The sequence below is a fragment of the Chiroxiphia lanceolata genome, chromosome 11 (genome assembly GCF_009829145.1).
Source record: "Chiroxiphia lanceolata isolate bChiLan1 chromosome 11, bChiLan1.pri, whole genome shotgun sequence".
Taxonomy (NCBI): Eukaryota; Metazoa; Chordata; class Aves; order Passeriformes; family Pipridae; genus Chiroxiphia; species Chiroxiphia lanceolata.
The window spans coordinates 17,378,735-17,394,425 of NC_045647.1; the positions used below are offsets into that span (position 1 = coordinate 17,378,735).

At 47.9% G+C, this 15,691-nt stretch overlaps 1 protein-coding gene across 6 annotated transcripts in view; it reads right to left on the bottom strand.

Moving 5' to 3' along the window:
* DCAF1 (DDB1 and CUL4 associated factor 1) overlaps positions 1-3,643 on the bottom strand; it is a 50,763-nt gene extending 47,120 nt beyond the window's left edge. For 3 of the 6 annotated variants that reach the window (XM_032698994.1, XM_032698990.1, XM_032698995.1), the window contains exon 1: positions 3,514-3,643. The gene's annotated coding sequence lies outside the window, so the exon portion shown is untranslated. Of the gene's footprint in view, positions 1-1,689; positions 2,045-2,877; positions 2,949-2,980; positions 3,061-3,513 lie in introns of those variants that run through there. The other 3 variants (XM_032698992.1, XM_032698993.1, XM_032698991.1) reach the window with 3 other exon arrangements.
* Positions 3,644-15,691: the final 12,048 nt, after the last annotated feature.

A 15,691-nucleotide genomic window follows, 5' to 3' on the forward strand; every position in this document is an offset into this window, starting at 1 on the left:
CAGTTCTGCTTCTTGTCTCATAGGTGCTTCTGAATCTAATGTACTGTGACTGTTAGTTAAATGGGAGACAAGAAGTGAAGATCACCTGGCTGATGATGAAACTGGGACAAACTGCACAAAAATCATCACCCCAAGACTATGGAAAGATAAACCTGTGACTACAACAGCATTTTGATAAGTACTATATGAAGTGAGCACATGCTAACAAAAAAACTACCTAAGCATAAAGAAAGATGATGTTTTCTAAATCACAAGTAATTATGATTTTATCTGGGGCATTCATTATTCATTCATCTCAGAACTACACCAGGAAATGCGATGCAAATGCACAAATTGCTTAGGAAGAAACACTGCCTCGATGCAGGCAACAAACATAATGAGACTGTACACACACACACACCCCAGAACACCTTTGAAAAGGAAAACTATTCTGAGCTCATAAAGCTCCATTTCCTTTTTCATTAACTGAATATCACTTGCCAGCAGCACTTCAGAGCTTTTAAACATCACAGACAAACATCCAGACAAATCCACTCTGGGCCCCAGAACGCTGTAACTGAATCTGCATTCAACCATTTCCGACACCTCCACCTTCATCCTGTACCCAGGGGATACAGAAAGAAGGGCCCTGTGAGCCCAGAGCTGGTACAGGGCATGTTCGGGCTCTCCTGCAATCTCAAAACCACTTTACTTCCTCTAACAACCCTTAACTGTTGCTGCTAGGAAATGAGAAAGGTCCAGCAATACCTGCAAGAGGTCAACAAAGTTCCAGTCAGGAAGACCACAGGAACTGCTCACGCTGCCCTCTGGGACAGTCTGTGCCCAGCCATAACCAGGAAAAAATGGAAACATCCCAACAGTCCCTAAAACCTGGAGTATTGCCCCAGTAAAGCACATTATCAGCCTAAATACCTGGTTTTGACACTCAGCTATTTTCCTGAAATAAAATTCAAACACACAAATGCCACCCTTTCTATCAGGACACAGCAATGACAGTGAATGTCTCACCAAGGCATCTCGTCTATTCCACAGGCTTATCCCTCCCAATTTATTCAGACAAATATTACTGTTCTAGGTGGCACCACAGAAACTCCTACTGTACTCACTTTTTTCAAGAATTCCATGTCAAACCAAAGTGAAAAACACTGCAGAGAGGACCAGAACACAGACAGCATGAACTAACCTGTAGCCATCAGCAACACGCCCGGCCTGCTGGAGAGGAGGCCTGAAAGAGCAGCCCTGATCTTCACTATTTCCCTTGGACAGGCTGCTGAACAAATTCCATCTTAAACTGCTCTCCAGGAACCAGAAGAACAGAGCAGATTTAAATTCAGGGGGGGTAGTGGTAAATTTTTTTTTAAATGAGTTTTGAAAATCATGGCCTATTACAGATTTCAGTCAGGACATCTAATAACCTAAAGAACGGATTTTTTTCCCAAGAACCACTGTTGTCAAAATAACACTTTGAATCAATAAACTGATATTAACAAAATGCAAAGCACTTACTCAAAGGAATTGACTCTGAAAGACAAATATTTGCAGCCTTAACACCACTGAAAACCCACACGCGTCTGTTCCAGCACACCCAGCAAAGGGTTTACCAGTGTTTTACTCTTCTGCAGTCAGAGGTAAAAACTTGACAGAAAAAGGGAAACCCAAAGAAATATTCAGATTCCTCGATGTACTCACATGTTTTTGGAAACCTCAGCGCTTGAGTCACCTCAGTGAGACACCTCTGAACAGCGAAGAAATCAAGTCCAGCGACCTCTAACCACAAATCCTGACTCAGTGCACGGAACAGTTGGAGCAGCTCAGCTCCACCCTCCTGTCCATCGACACACTGGAGTGTCACCAACTCCAACACCACCACAGCTCACTCCCTTACTGCTGCTGTGTCCAGGGAAAGGATTAGGAGGTTCTCAACACACCGACTCCACACAGGCACACACCTTAAACCATCAGAACTCTTAGGTGAAAATAAACCTGCTTGTAAACCCTGAAAGCCACCAATTTGGTTATTTGGGAAATGAGCACGAAATCCCTGTCTTAGCAATTTAAATGGAAAATGAGGGAGCCACGGAACAAACCCAAAAATTGTACCTCAGGGAAAAAAAAAAACCCAAACAAAAAAAAAAATCCCAATTTTAATTAATTTTGTAAAAAGATTCCACATTGAAATTAATGTGGGCATTAATTAATGTGCACTTTAAATTAATGGACAAAAATTACATGAGAGCTTGTACATGCACATGTACAGAGGCAACTCAAATTCTAATAACTACACTTTGACCCAGCTTAAATCAGGCTATTTGTTCCTAAACATGACTCTAAGTATGGCTGAGAAGGAGACTAATATAATAATGTAACAACACTAATGAGTAAGCTGAGCAGTACATCTGTAGGTTCTTCCACGTTTATGTTTTAACACAAAGAATTCCTCACTTTAAGAGGAAATAAAATGCTCCCTCTCATCACAAATATTCTTTAAACAGATGAGATACCTGACAGCAATTTGCCTGAACCTGTTGAGTCTGAAATAACCACGTGGAAGTTAAAGCTGAAGCACCACGAACTGTCAACACTGGAGTTCACTTGTGGAAAAAAATATGCCACAAAGAAATAAAATCCTCACAAGCTACAGAGCACAAAACCATGGTTTGTGGTAATACTCTGTCCTCATTTGTCCAACTTCCCTTTTTAACAGAGCTCCAAGTTGGCTGTTACTACTGATCACATTCCTAATGCTGCTTTAAGTACCTGTTTAAAAATTCATCGTTTTTTAAAATTAGGATATTTTAAGGCCAGGGAAAACCACAAGGTTATTCGATTTCCTGGAATTTCTGCTTTTACAAAACAAACTTGGAACTGCGTGCTGACCTGGCAGGACAAGCCCAAAAAACAGGAACAAACTTCTGCTGTCCACAAAATAAGGTAAAAAAAAAAACCACAAAAAAAATCCCAAACAAACAAAACAAAAAACCTGCGTTCTGTTTCAACATCGATTCCCCTCCGCGCGGCCGGACGGGGAACCACGCGGGCCGCCCTTCCCGTGGGCGGGGGCGGGCGGTGACAGCTCCCGTGGGGTCCCGCACCGCCCGGCCCGGCGGGACGCACCGGCCACCCCGGCGTGTAAAGGACGGCGGAGGCCGCGGCGGGGGCGGAGACCTCCCGGCCGAGCGGGCCCGGCGCAGGAGGTAGAGAGGGCGGAGGGGGCGGGCCAGGCCCGGGGCCCCGGGGCGGGCGGGGCGGAGCAGGCCCGGCCCCGCCGGACGGGCCGGGGGGGACAGAGCGGGACAGGCCGGGCCCGCCGGGCCCCCCCTGCCCTGAGGGCGCCCCCTGTCGGGGGGGCGGACCCGCCGCCCGCCCCGCGCCCCCTCAGCGCCTGAGGCGATTCCCCCCCCCGCCCCGCCGCCGATGCCGCCCCTGCCCGGCGCGGAGGCCGCGGCCGCCAACCGGGCCGGCTGTGCTCGGCTCAGCTCCGGCGGCGCGTCCCGGCCCGCCCGGCCCCGTTACCTGCGCGCTGCCCGCGGTGCCGCCGCCGCCGCCGCCCCGGCCCCTGCTCCGGCCCCGCGCTCCCCGCGGCGGCCGCGATCGCTGTGCCGGGCGCACACTTTGCGCGTCACCGCGCTGCGTCACCGCGCGCGCGAGGAGAGGGCGGGGCGGGGCGGGCCGCGCGCTCGGCCGGCCTGCCGGGAAACGGAGTTCGCGCCGGGCGCATGCGCCTGGGGTGTTGTGGCGGCCCGGGGGGCGCTGGGAGATGTAGTTCGCGGCGGGCGCCGCCATTGTTTCTCCCCCGCAGCCCAGCTGGCGGCTGCAGACGGACGGGTCGGTGTTCTCTTGGCGTTCTCCTGGGTGTGGGCTCTGCGCCTTCCAGGCTGGCACCGAGCAGCCGCCGAGCAGCAGCTGCTGCTCGCGATACCCGGGTGTCCGCCCCGATAGTGGCGCTGGGCGCGGGGCCATCCGCCCTCCGGCTCCGCGGGCCCGCTGCCGGCCGCGGCTGTGCTGCCTTCCCCTCCTCGGGGCTGAATGTTGTGTTCTTTTGTGCATTTGTTCAGTGAACAGCGCGGTGGTGTTGACCTGCTTAAGGTCACCTCCAGGTAGACAGCGTGGTGTTTCCGTGAGAGGGCGCCTTGAAGGACAGCTCAGGTGCTCACTTAACTCCAACACAGGAACATCGTCCTGTTTCTTGCCAGTTTAACGAGGGCCCGTTTTTGGCAGCTGTAGCCGAGCCTCACAGCGGTGCCGAACACCCACCTCCGCCTCTGCTCTGGGCCGTGCCCAACAGCAGGCAGAGGAGGCTGCACTGGAGCTTGTCTCAGGCTCCCCTGGGTCTCTCAGGAAAACTCCTCTTCCCACATTCCCACCCTTCCTCCAGCTGCTCCGGAGAGCTCATCCGCTCCCCATTCCTTCCCTCTGACACCCCAGGAGGAGCTGAGCACATGCATGGGGTGAGTGAGTGTCTGTGTTTAGAGAAACCCTCTGGCATTGCGCAGCCCCCGTCCCTGTTTGCCTTCCACATGCAAAATCTTCCATTCCTCTGGGATTGTTTCTCTGTGACTGTCAGTTCTGCAGTGGGAATATACCGACTCCTGTGCGCTTTTACAGTGGTAATAAACTGTTTTTCTGCAATGTCCCCTCTCCCTGGAATATTAAGTTACCCATGGAGAAGATCCATGCGCTCTCAGCAAGATTATAATTTCTGAGGGGGAGGAAGACCTGGAGGAGTACACTCCTCACCCATGCCCTCATGGAGGATCAAAGGTATCAGACCTGCCTACAGCTTTATTATCCAGGGAAGAGCATCACATCCACAGCTGCATCTTTTTCTCCCTTTGGAAGGCACAGGGCAGCCTCGAGGCAGCCACAGAGCTGTTCAGGAGGAGGCTGAAGGGGTTGGCACTCCCACTCCTCATCGCCAGCTTCAGAGGGCTGAGGGCAAAGTTAAGTTTTCCAGTTCCTGCCACATCTATGATGCACTGGAGAAAGGTTTCTTCTCCGAGAAAGTGCGGTTCACCTGAGCAGGTGAGGAGGCTTGGAGCTTGCTGCTCGTTGCCAGAGCCTGGCAGGTTGCTGACACAGAGCACAGGTTGCAGCTCTGCCACAGCCTCCTCTGAAAGCTGCCTGAAGTGCTCAGGCCTCCAGCTCCTGCATTTTCAGGGCTCAGGAGATATTTGGGAAGGATTCAGTCTAACCCCCTTGTTCCCTACAGGGCAGGTGAGAGTCCTACTGGCTCACTTGGCAGGAACAAGACAGTGTGAACTCTCCTTTAATTTGGCTTCTCTTTAAAAGCAATGAAATCCCAGCTTGTGCTGCAGTACTGTAGTAATTACCCAGGTACTGCCAGAAGCTCTTCTCTTAAAAGAACAAATAAGAGTAAAAAATTAGTAAATAAGGGGAAACAGGGTCCTCCCTGTCAAGGAAAAGCTTCATTAGCACCATTCCCCGCTGAGATGCTTCCTGCCCCACAGTGTCCACATTAATCCACTTTCTCACACTGCAGCTGTATAAACACCTGCCCCAGGCAGTGTTTGGACAGGTACAAATTCCTCTACTACACTTACAACATTTGACTGTCAGTCTTGATTAACTCCAGCATAGCAAGTGCAGGCAGTGAGAATCCTGCAGCACTGGAGATAGTGAGTAAGGGCCCCCCCCCACAGCAACACTTTGCTTTAATAGTGCAATTGAAGAGCAAAAACCAACAAAACAAATACAAAATATGGCTGTGGATTGCAGAGCAATAAAAACCAGAGGCCAGCACCTCTTACCCTGGGAGGTGGGAGAGAGGCCTGTGGTGTGCAAGGAGGGGAAAGTTTTCTCTGCATGTTCACCCACATGGGCTCTCCAGCCAGAAGAACAACATATTCCATAGGATGGTCAACTTCTAGTGACTTAAGGCTGAATCAAAGCTTGAGCTTCCTTGAGCAAAGAACCACTTCTCCCCACTGTGGTCATATCCCAGATCACCTTGCAGTACTGTGGTTTACAAGAAGAGGATAAACCCACTTCACTGAGCTCTAATCAGCTTCTAGACTTAAGTACAATTAGTTGTGGGATCAGAGGAGGAAAGAGAAGCCAGGAAGACACAAGTTGTGTTTACAGGAGGTGTCTCAAGTATAGCTGGGAATGGAAGCATGTAGCTAGGATGCTTCATCTCTCACAGCTGCTGACAGAGAGCCCCAGTCCAAGTTTCAGGCAGCAGCTTCACCTTCCTACCTGCACAGACAATTGCTCTCAAAATGAGAAAAAGTTTGTGATCAGGAAGCTCACAACACTCAGAGACTCCTCACCATGGCTGCCCTACGAGGAGAGGAGGTTCACCTTGACCTCCAACACAGGTCTACACTGATAGCTTATTGACTTCCTACACTTCAGCTTTTATTAATTGCCCCATCTACTTGTAGGAGTCGATTTGCTCGTCAACATGTTTCTCCTTGCAATTAAGTCTTTGCTGAAGGGCAGTTGTGACAGTGGTTACTGATTGAGCAGTACCAAGCTCTGCAGCATAATTTTGCTGCATGACTCATAGCAGGTGAGGAGTGAGTCCAGTAACAGAGCTCAGTCCCTTCCCAGCGCTCGTGTGCACTACACTGCTGCTGCAGCTACACACACAGCACGCAGCTGGATTTCCCGGCAGCACCCAGGGAATGGTGCAATGCCAGGACCTGAACCTTCGGGAGGGTCTGAACCTGCCCTGCTCAGGTGCTTGTAAACTAAAGGGCGTTTCTTTGCACCGCCCGTGCCCCGGGGGACTGTAGAACCAGGCGGGAGGTCAGACGTCTGGGGAGCTGCGCCTGGAACATAGGACGTGTTCCAGGAGAGCAGAGGAGGTCAGCCTGCCTGTGCACCAGTTTAGCTGTGGTGCACTTTTCTGCGGAGTACATTCCTCCTTTACACCCTGCCAATCTCCTACATTCCTCTGGGAATCTGGGGAGTGAGCAGCAGGTACAAATTCCTGCTGGGAATGCCTCGGCTCCAGCCTTAGTACTGTTGATTGCTCTTCCAGCCTATGTCTGCCCGAATAGCTGAGAAGTGGTTTTATGAGGTGTGAAGCAGTACCGTGGCAGATAATATTTGCAATGTTATCCCTCATACCTAAGGGGCTTTAAACACTGTCTAGACTCCCCCACGGCATTTGTTTGCCATGTATATAATGCTATATTTTCCCATGCTGTCCAAAAATATTGCCTAATGGATTAGATTGTGGCCATGGGTGACCTGCGAGCTGGCAGTCAGCACATCACAAATGGTCTGCTCCCATTGCTTGCCCACATCAGAGAGAAGGCAGATACTTCAGCAGAAAGATGGGAGAAAAAGAGATAGAAAGTGGGAGTAAGCGAGGGAAAGCGGTGCAGTGGGATCCTCTTTGCCTGGACATACTGAAGGGGCTGCAGCCATTGCCACAGGTTACCTGTGATCCAGGGGCCACAATGTGTGCACTCGGTGGCCACAATAAATGATGTGCGACAAGGGAATAGTCCAATCACTAGGTGGCACACCGGCATCATCACACCCGACCAGCTTCCTCTTGGGAGGAGAGGAAAAAGCTCAAAATAGCCCAAAGCAAAAATTAATAAGCAGTCATTGGGGATGAGGTGCTTAGAAAGAGCCATCTGTGTGCTCACACACACAGAGCAAAACCACCCAACCACTGGGGAGAGACATCAAATGTGAAAGTGCAATAAAAATGTGTTCATTCAATCGAATTCTGTCTGTGCTCCTTTGCTATTTCTGAGTGACAGTGGGAAAGGCGGGGAGGCCCCCACATGAATGGAGCATAAAGAGGAAATAAATGCACAGAGGGCAGCGGAGGTGAACGGGTATCCAGGGAAAGTAGTTGCCACCTCTTCTGAGAGTTAAGCCTGCTCTTGTGTGTGGAGAGAGCTTTTGGGGTTTCCTTCCATCAGAAGAGGCCAGGCAAAGCTCAAAGAGAAGTTTTTCTCAGAGATAAAAAGACAGAGTGAGGGACAGGGACAGTGGCAGGAGGCTGATGACACTTACTGCAAAAGGAGTTCAAGGCTGGTTATTTGTGGGGAGAGTGAAGAGTGATGAAACTCTTCTGGGGCAGGTTTTTCTCTGGGCTGGAGCTAACACAGCAACACAAACTAAAACCAGCTAAGGTATTTGTGAGGACAGGCCAGGGAGAGACCTGCATTTTGGCAGTGGCTGAGATACCACTGTGTATTATTGTTCTGCTACTGTAGATCTGTAGGAGCAATTCACTCTTGAAAGCATCAAGGACTGTACCATGGTCAACTACACTAAATTCTTCTGGATGCTCCCAGGGTCTGCAGGACTTGCCATCAGGCAGACTGCTCCCCAGACTCTCCAAGGGTTTGCATGGATTCAGCAGTGCAGACACAGGCTCACCAGCCAGCTCCCCCTGAGCAACGGTTTGGCTGAGTGTTTAGCCCAGACTAAAGAGAGAAGCCAGATCTATATCTGGGAACACAGAAATGCAGAAGAATGTAGTTCATCAGCTCAGATACTAATGAGAACATGAGCAGGCAAACAGCTTTTTTCCAAACAGGCTGTTGCCAAAACCCTGTGTTCAGACACTCAGTGCGATGCCAAGAGCACATAATTCTGCCTAACTGAGCATCTGAGTGACAGCACATCTGCGTTTGCAGGCTGAGAGTCAACAAAAAAGTTAAATAATATGAAGTGATCAGTGTTGCATGAAGTAGAGGTTCATACACTGACATACACCTCTGGCTTTCCAGCAGCACGGCACCCAAATCCTGCAGCAGCACTACTGGTACTGCACAGTCTTGCTCAGAGCTTTATGCTCAGCTTCTCACACACACTTAGCAGCTTCAAGCAGGTTTTCATACCTCTCCTCCCTCCCAAGTCACTGAAAAGTGGGATAACTGATGTGTTCTGTGGTACTCAGGTAATACATGGGCTATGTATTACCCAGGGGGAGGCAGCCATGGTCCAGCAACTGGGAAGGAGCCTTTGGGAGAGTGGAGGCGCACAGATAAAGCATGCATGGAGAATATACCAGAGAAAACATGAGAAAAGTAGGGGACAGTATGCACATGGCATCATGGCAACGAAACATGGCTTCCTGACTAACCTCATTTCTCTAACTGGGAGTGAGTTAAAAGTTCATTTCAGGCACTACACAAAATCCCTTGCTAGTTTTTGTGGTTTAACAAGGGTTTTCCTTTTTATCTGTTTTGTTACTATAGGAAACAGCCACTCAACCAGCAAAAAAACCTCTCCATACAGGAGGAAGCAAGAAAAGATTATGCACAGCATGCTGTGAAATGCCTGCAAGACACACGCTGGGAATACAAACAAATTCTTCTTAATGTTTTCCAGCAACAAGGATCTTAGGGATTACTCATAACAACAGCAGCTTTAAAAAACAAAGACTAAACAAAACCAGGAGAAAGTACCATTTTAAGACAACAGACAACTATACTTTTAAAAAGGAGGGAGGGCCTTGTTTTGAGGGTTTGTGTTTTGTTTTTTTTTTTAAGAGGCCTTAAGTGCAGGTTATATATCTGTTCTGTTCATGACTTCTCCCTACAGGAGTTAATTGGGTCAAGTGTCTGTATGTGACAATTGTTAGGCATGAGGAAACAACAAGCAAATTGGTGAAGGTGGGCTATAATGGTGGCACACACGTGTGCAAGCATGTTATTTTTGTATTCATGAGTTTTATCACTGAGGGATTCCATCAATGGTCTTAGTAACAGCTGTGTAGTGTTTATCCTATTTAGCTGCTCTGGTATTTGGCAATCCTAATCTTTACTTTGACCACGGTGGTGGTTACAGCTCTGGATGCTCCCAGCAGCCACATGTCCATGGCCCCATTACAGTTGCTGCCCAAACACTGGGACCTGGAGTGCTGTAAAGTCTGATCATGGACCACTTGGCTCTCAGTTATATTCAGACACACCTAGGAAGAAGCTCTGAAGCTGCCCTAGCAGCATAAACCATTCAACAGCTTCAACATGGGAAAAAATCCCCAGCTGAAATGAGGTAATGTAAAGCTGAGGGAGTTTGTGATGGGATTTACCTAGAACTCTTGCCCTAAGTTTCCCTCTCCCATGAAACAGTTCAGGTCTTTCACCCAGAAGGAATGACTTCCTCTGGCAACACCACTTTTTGTGCTGCCCTGACCCCAAACAGCCTCTGCAGCCCCAGAAACTCTCTGGGACAGGGATGTTTGAGGGAAGCTTCCTGAAACACTGAGCACCTCCAAGCCCATGTACCTTGGAACTCCAGTGGTCCTTGGGGCACGACATTAATGGCACAGACCCAGATCCCCATCATCATGGGTGACTGAATAAAGTGCTGGTTCTGCTGCTGAACTCACAGTGCTATGTCAAGACAGCAGCACCAGCTTCAGGGCTCTTCCCCTCCCTCTTCCACTTGTACCCTCACATAGGTGACAGTGTCTTCTGTTCTTTCCAGCTGCTTCATAGCCCTACTCAGTGGGGAAGGAATATAGCAAGAATGAAGCCTCATAAATTTCTTTGCACAAATAAATGAGAAGCACCTGGCAATAGGGCAGAAGGGGAAGGGGAAAAGCACTGGATTGTTAGGAATTAAATTGGGTGCCAACCCACAAAGGAGAAAAATCCCACTGTCTCCCAGGGCACAGAATACTGTGTTAGCAACTGCAGAGACATACTCATGGGCTTTGCTCTCCAGGGAGCTTTGTTTGTGAACATTTAGTTGTACTTATAGGAGTGCAGGCTGTTTTATAGAGCAGTCTATTCCTTTCGGGATGCAGATAAGTGCTAGAGCCTTATTCTTATTCTAAAACCAGCATTGATAAATGATAACCAGAAAAATATCTGAATGCCCTCCCTGCTTCTGGAGCTGGGGTGAGGGGCAGCTCAGATGTGCAGTAATGGCTGCAAGTGACAATAAATGGGTGATGCCAAGCTCTGAATTACCATTCCAGCTGAATGCCCAGCATATTCTCTGTAACACATAAAACCCTCGCTCGGTAATGGAAGAGGTTTCTGAGAAAGACACATTTTTACCACTTCTGGACACAAAGGAACAACAAACTATGAAATATCAATTTTAGCAGTGATCATTTACATAGAAGTGTATATAAGTCACAGACTGAGTACACTTGAATCACAACAATACTGCACATTGCACTTGCATGGCAAACCTCAAACGTGGCAAACAATATCCTCTAAAAGGTGGTGCTTTTAGGTCTGGTGCTCCAGGTCTAATTGCCATTTCTTAGGTGTCTGTATCTACCTGCTGCAATACGATTGTTAAATTATGATAAAGAGCAACTGATTCTGAAACAGGGACACTCTGCAAGGATAATTTTGGTGTTACCCACTGAGAAGAATTAATTTTTTTTGAGAGAGAGAGTTTTTATCTTGAATAATTTTTCTTCAAGTCTTCCCCAGAGAAAAAGATCCTTTTGAGTTATTGGACACACCAAATCACCAGTATAAGTGGATGGGACTGACAGAAATTTTCCCTGTATTGCCTTATTTCACAGTCTGTGTTAGATGTAACATTTGTATGCTTATAATACTACATTACCTTTAATGCAGTGCCTGGGCAGCAGTCTTCGGTGTGGTCTGGGAGCAAAACAATGCTTTAGCCCAAAGAGATGTTAAAAAGATAGGAGGACACGATGAGAGGTGTTTATGGCTTTTACAGGTTGTTTGGACAGCAGAACTCACAGGAGATTTTTAGCAATTATGGATACAAAGCTTTGAGTCAGAAAGGAAGAGAGAGGCATGTTTAGCCACTCTTGTAGTCTAGGATGCTATTTTCCATAAATCAGAATTTTGCACTGTGGCTGAGAGTATCAAGATTTATTTTCCTTTGTCTTTGCATCGTGGGAGTAAAATGCTGGTCTCCTCGAAATATGTGGGATGTTAGTGACTAAGATAATAAAGGTGAGATTTCACCGTAGACATTTTGAATCATTTTCATCCCAGCCTCTCCCAGCAGGCTGGCTGGGATCGTTCCAGCCTGTTCTGTAGCAGACAGGTATGTCAGGCCACATTACCTGCCAGATGAGCTCCTCAGGATACACAATCTCCTGCTACTCACTGTTAACTTAGTGTTGTGTTCTCCTGGGCTACAGAAAACTGCCACGAGCAATGAGAGAATCTCCTGGAAGATGGATCCCCAAGGGAGAGCTGCAGGGAACAACATTGCCTGCTGTGGAAAGTTTTACAAGCAGGCTGCAGTTACCCAGCACCCAGATGGTGAATGTTCCATGTCTGCTTTAAAGCAGCATCTCCACATCTAACCATGCAACTCCCTTTCACAAAGAGCAAGCAGCTGAAAAGGGAGGGCTGAGGTCTCACAGCACCGGCTCTTCTAAACTAGTTCCCTCCTTGCCTGGACTTGATCAGTGTCACTCTCCCAAGAGCCTGAAAAATGGGAGAGGAGAAGGAAGAAAGTAGCTTTCTTGCAGGCAGGTTCACAAAACCTTTTGTCTTGCTGGAGTGGCTGCAGAGACTGCTCACACTTTTAAAGAGGAGTTTTTGCTCCTATTCCCAATGCTGTTTTTCTCTCTTAGTCCTACTTATGGAAATTTTATTAATGGATCTTGTATTAATTTATTAATGGATTTTGTAGCCAGTGGAGTTGTACCCCTTACCCTGTGCACATAGGACAATGTGTCACCCTACAGACACTATTATTACACTCCAGAGCTTATATCTTCCTTCCTAAGAAAACAGTGTCTGATGGTGGCAATTTGCTCAGTTAGGAATAATCCCCAGGAGGGATTCACAGCTGGCTGAGGAGGGTTTGCTGGAGGGATGGCTGTAGCTCCCCTCCTCCCCCTTGTAAGTGTCAGATGCAGCAGCATCATCCCTGAGCTCTCTTTTTCTGCAAGGACTCTTAGACATCATCCTATGCTTCAGCCACAGTCACAGCATCCATGTCTGCTGGTTGTGCTCCATGCCTCTCATCCCATCTTTGATCACTTGATGCTGGGGAATTGCTGGGAGCAATTGCTGGGACTTGTATCCCAGATATCTCTTGGGAATTCAGTCTCCTTCCCGTGCAGGCACCAGCTGGCAGCAATCCATTCCTGCTCAGCCCTGCACCCAGACCATACACAAGCGATTTTAAATTCAGGGTGTGGACTAGATGAAAATGACTAAGAAAAACAAGCTTTGTGTGCTGTGGAATACATCTCCAGTCTGAAACAGCTAAAGAGCTCTAAATTCTGCAAAGCCCTGAGAGGTGCACAGATCTGATAACAGTGAGGCATCCCAAGAGCCAGAGTCCCTGCCTCCAGCTCATCTCCCAGCAGAGCCAAAAGCACGGCACTCATGTGCTGAAACCTCTGCCTGCTGGTCTTCCAGGAGTCTCTATCAGTGGAAAAACCTGCTCTGCCCACTGCTTTCCACTCCTGTGGAGAAAGTGGCTGTGCAAAGGAGGGATCAGGGCTGTCACCTCCTGCTGCAGCCTCTGCCCCTCGTCCTGTTCATTTGTGACTGTGTCAAAGCACAGCAGGGCAGTGCAAGCTGTTGGCAGTTATACACAAACTTGTCTGGGTGAACTTCACTCCTATCACTCGACTGATTTCTAACCCTCTGCATCTACAGTTCCCGTGATTCTTTGGCTTCTTCTGTCTCATCTACTGTGGGTTTTCTTTAATTTTCCCCTAATACTTCATGTAATTCCGGTTGCTATGCAGTGTTTCCAGGCTCAGCTGCCTGTAACAACCCCCCACCATGGGTGTGTGCAGCTTGGCTGCAGCGAGGACACTTTGCTGATTAATTTGCCTTTTTTTTTTGTATAGCTATTTTGGCTGCTTGGAAATAAAACTGTTACTAATACCTTCCCCCTCCTAGTGCCAATTAACTTCAGCAAATTAATCTTTTTCAAAACCATGCTTTGTGTGGTCTAGAGCAGGGTGCAGACAGTAGTATTAACTGTATGGCTTCATTTACTCCCCACTTTTGTTCTCACCAGGCCCATAAGGTGGGCAGAGGGGACAAGGAAGCAGCACAGTACAACTGCAAGTCAGAAATGGCTCATTTGGACATGTCCATGTCTGGGCCACCACACTGGGTGATGAGAGGAATCCCAGAGGCTGTTTCCTCTACCAGAAGCTGGAGAAAGGAAAGGATCTGAGTCTTGTTTCCCCACATACTGCACACATTCCCAGTCCCTGCACTGTAAGAGAACCATTTGATGTTTCATAACCATTTGGTAGTGCCTGAAAGGGAGCACAGCACAGTTTCCAAAGCTCTTCCAACAGGTGTGTTGTCACCTTAACTGCTATTCTGATCTGTAAACAATAAGTTTCCAAAAATAATTGCCCAGCCTCTTGATTGCATCATCCTCCCATCTCTCCTGCCAAAGGCCTACCCTCCAGGTCACATTGCATTTGAGCAAGGAAGGTCATTCACCTGCCCAGGCTCCAACCATACAGGTGAAGAAATTACATGATAATGTTTCTTCCCATTTTATGCATACATGGAGCCCCAAGATTACCTCCTTCATACATACAGTCCCATAATTTCCCTAATTAAATACATCCACCAACAAAACTGACTAGTAAGTCATGCCCCACAGGCTGAGCCTCGCAGGAATGAAAATGTGCTTTTGAAGCAGAGAAACTTCCTTGAGCTCCTGAGCCTCAGAAACAATTGTACAGCCAGAGGAGTCAATGAAAGGGGAAAATGCTGTTTAATAAAGTTGAAATGGTTGTTGTTCAGGGGCTGTTTTTCATGTGAATACGCCTATGGTGGAGGGAAAGCAGATCGCAAGGACGTTTGCCTACTCCAAAATTCAGAGGCCACCCACTGCAGGAGGGCAGACTGCAGAGAGGACTGAATCACACTGGTATATTCCCACTGAGTGAAGAAGCAGGAAAAACTGCTGTGAAGAGCCCTTCCCAAAAACAAGAGATGCTGGGATGAACAGCATAATGAATTGTGGCTTTTCAGCACATCACTTTTTGCCATTAGTGTGATTACACCCCTCTAGAACAACTGGCTCTGCATGGGGGATAGAGGGCAACACCTGCAGGGTTCTAAGTGGGAGCCAGCCTTGGATACCAGTGGAGTTAGGGAAAAGAGCAACTCCTGGTGACACTAACACTTCATTGCCTGGACAGTCATGTGTATGACCGAGGAGTCTCACGTGGTACATTGTCTCAGAATGGTGATACAAAAAAGAAGCATTACTGCTAATAAGTAGAAAGTAAAATCCACACCAGCCCCTGCATATGGGCTGCTTAAAGAATTTGCAGTGATTACAGGTGTTCTAATAAACAAGAGATTAGCTCCCACACAAAGAACAAAAAAGAGTGGAAAGCATACTGGACAGTGAAGAAAAAAGTTAGCTAACTTGTTTTATGGCTGCAAATTAATAGTAATCCCTCAATGAGTCTACAGGCGAAGAAACAAATGTATGTCTTATCAGCATTAACATGAAAAGTGCACTAAATTCTCTTCCCAAGACTTGATAATCCATCCCTAGCCCTTATACCTGTTGTATACCTGCTCAAACTCAAAAAGTCTTTTGTTGTTAGTCATTTAATTGCACATATCTTTCTCCTCTCCACAGAAAGCCTCCTTGCTTTGCTATCTTCATATGTAAGAATAAAGTTCAGGATAATCAATTAAAATGCAGTTGTGAAATGAGCAAACCAGAAATATCTCAGTGTTTCTAGGTGATCTATAGCCATCCTACCTGTCCCATCCCTCGTACACAGCCCATA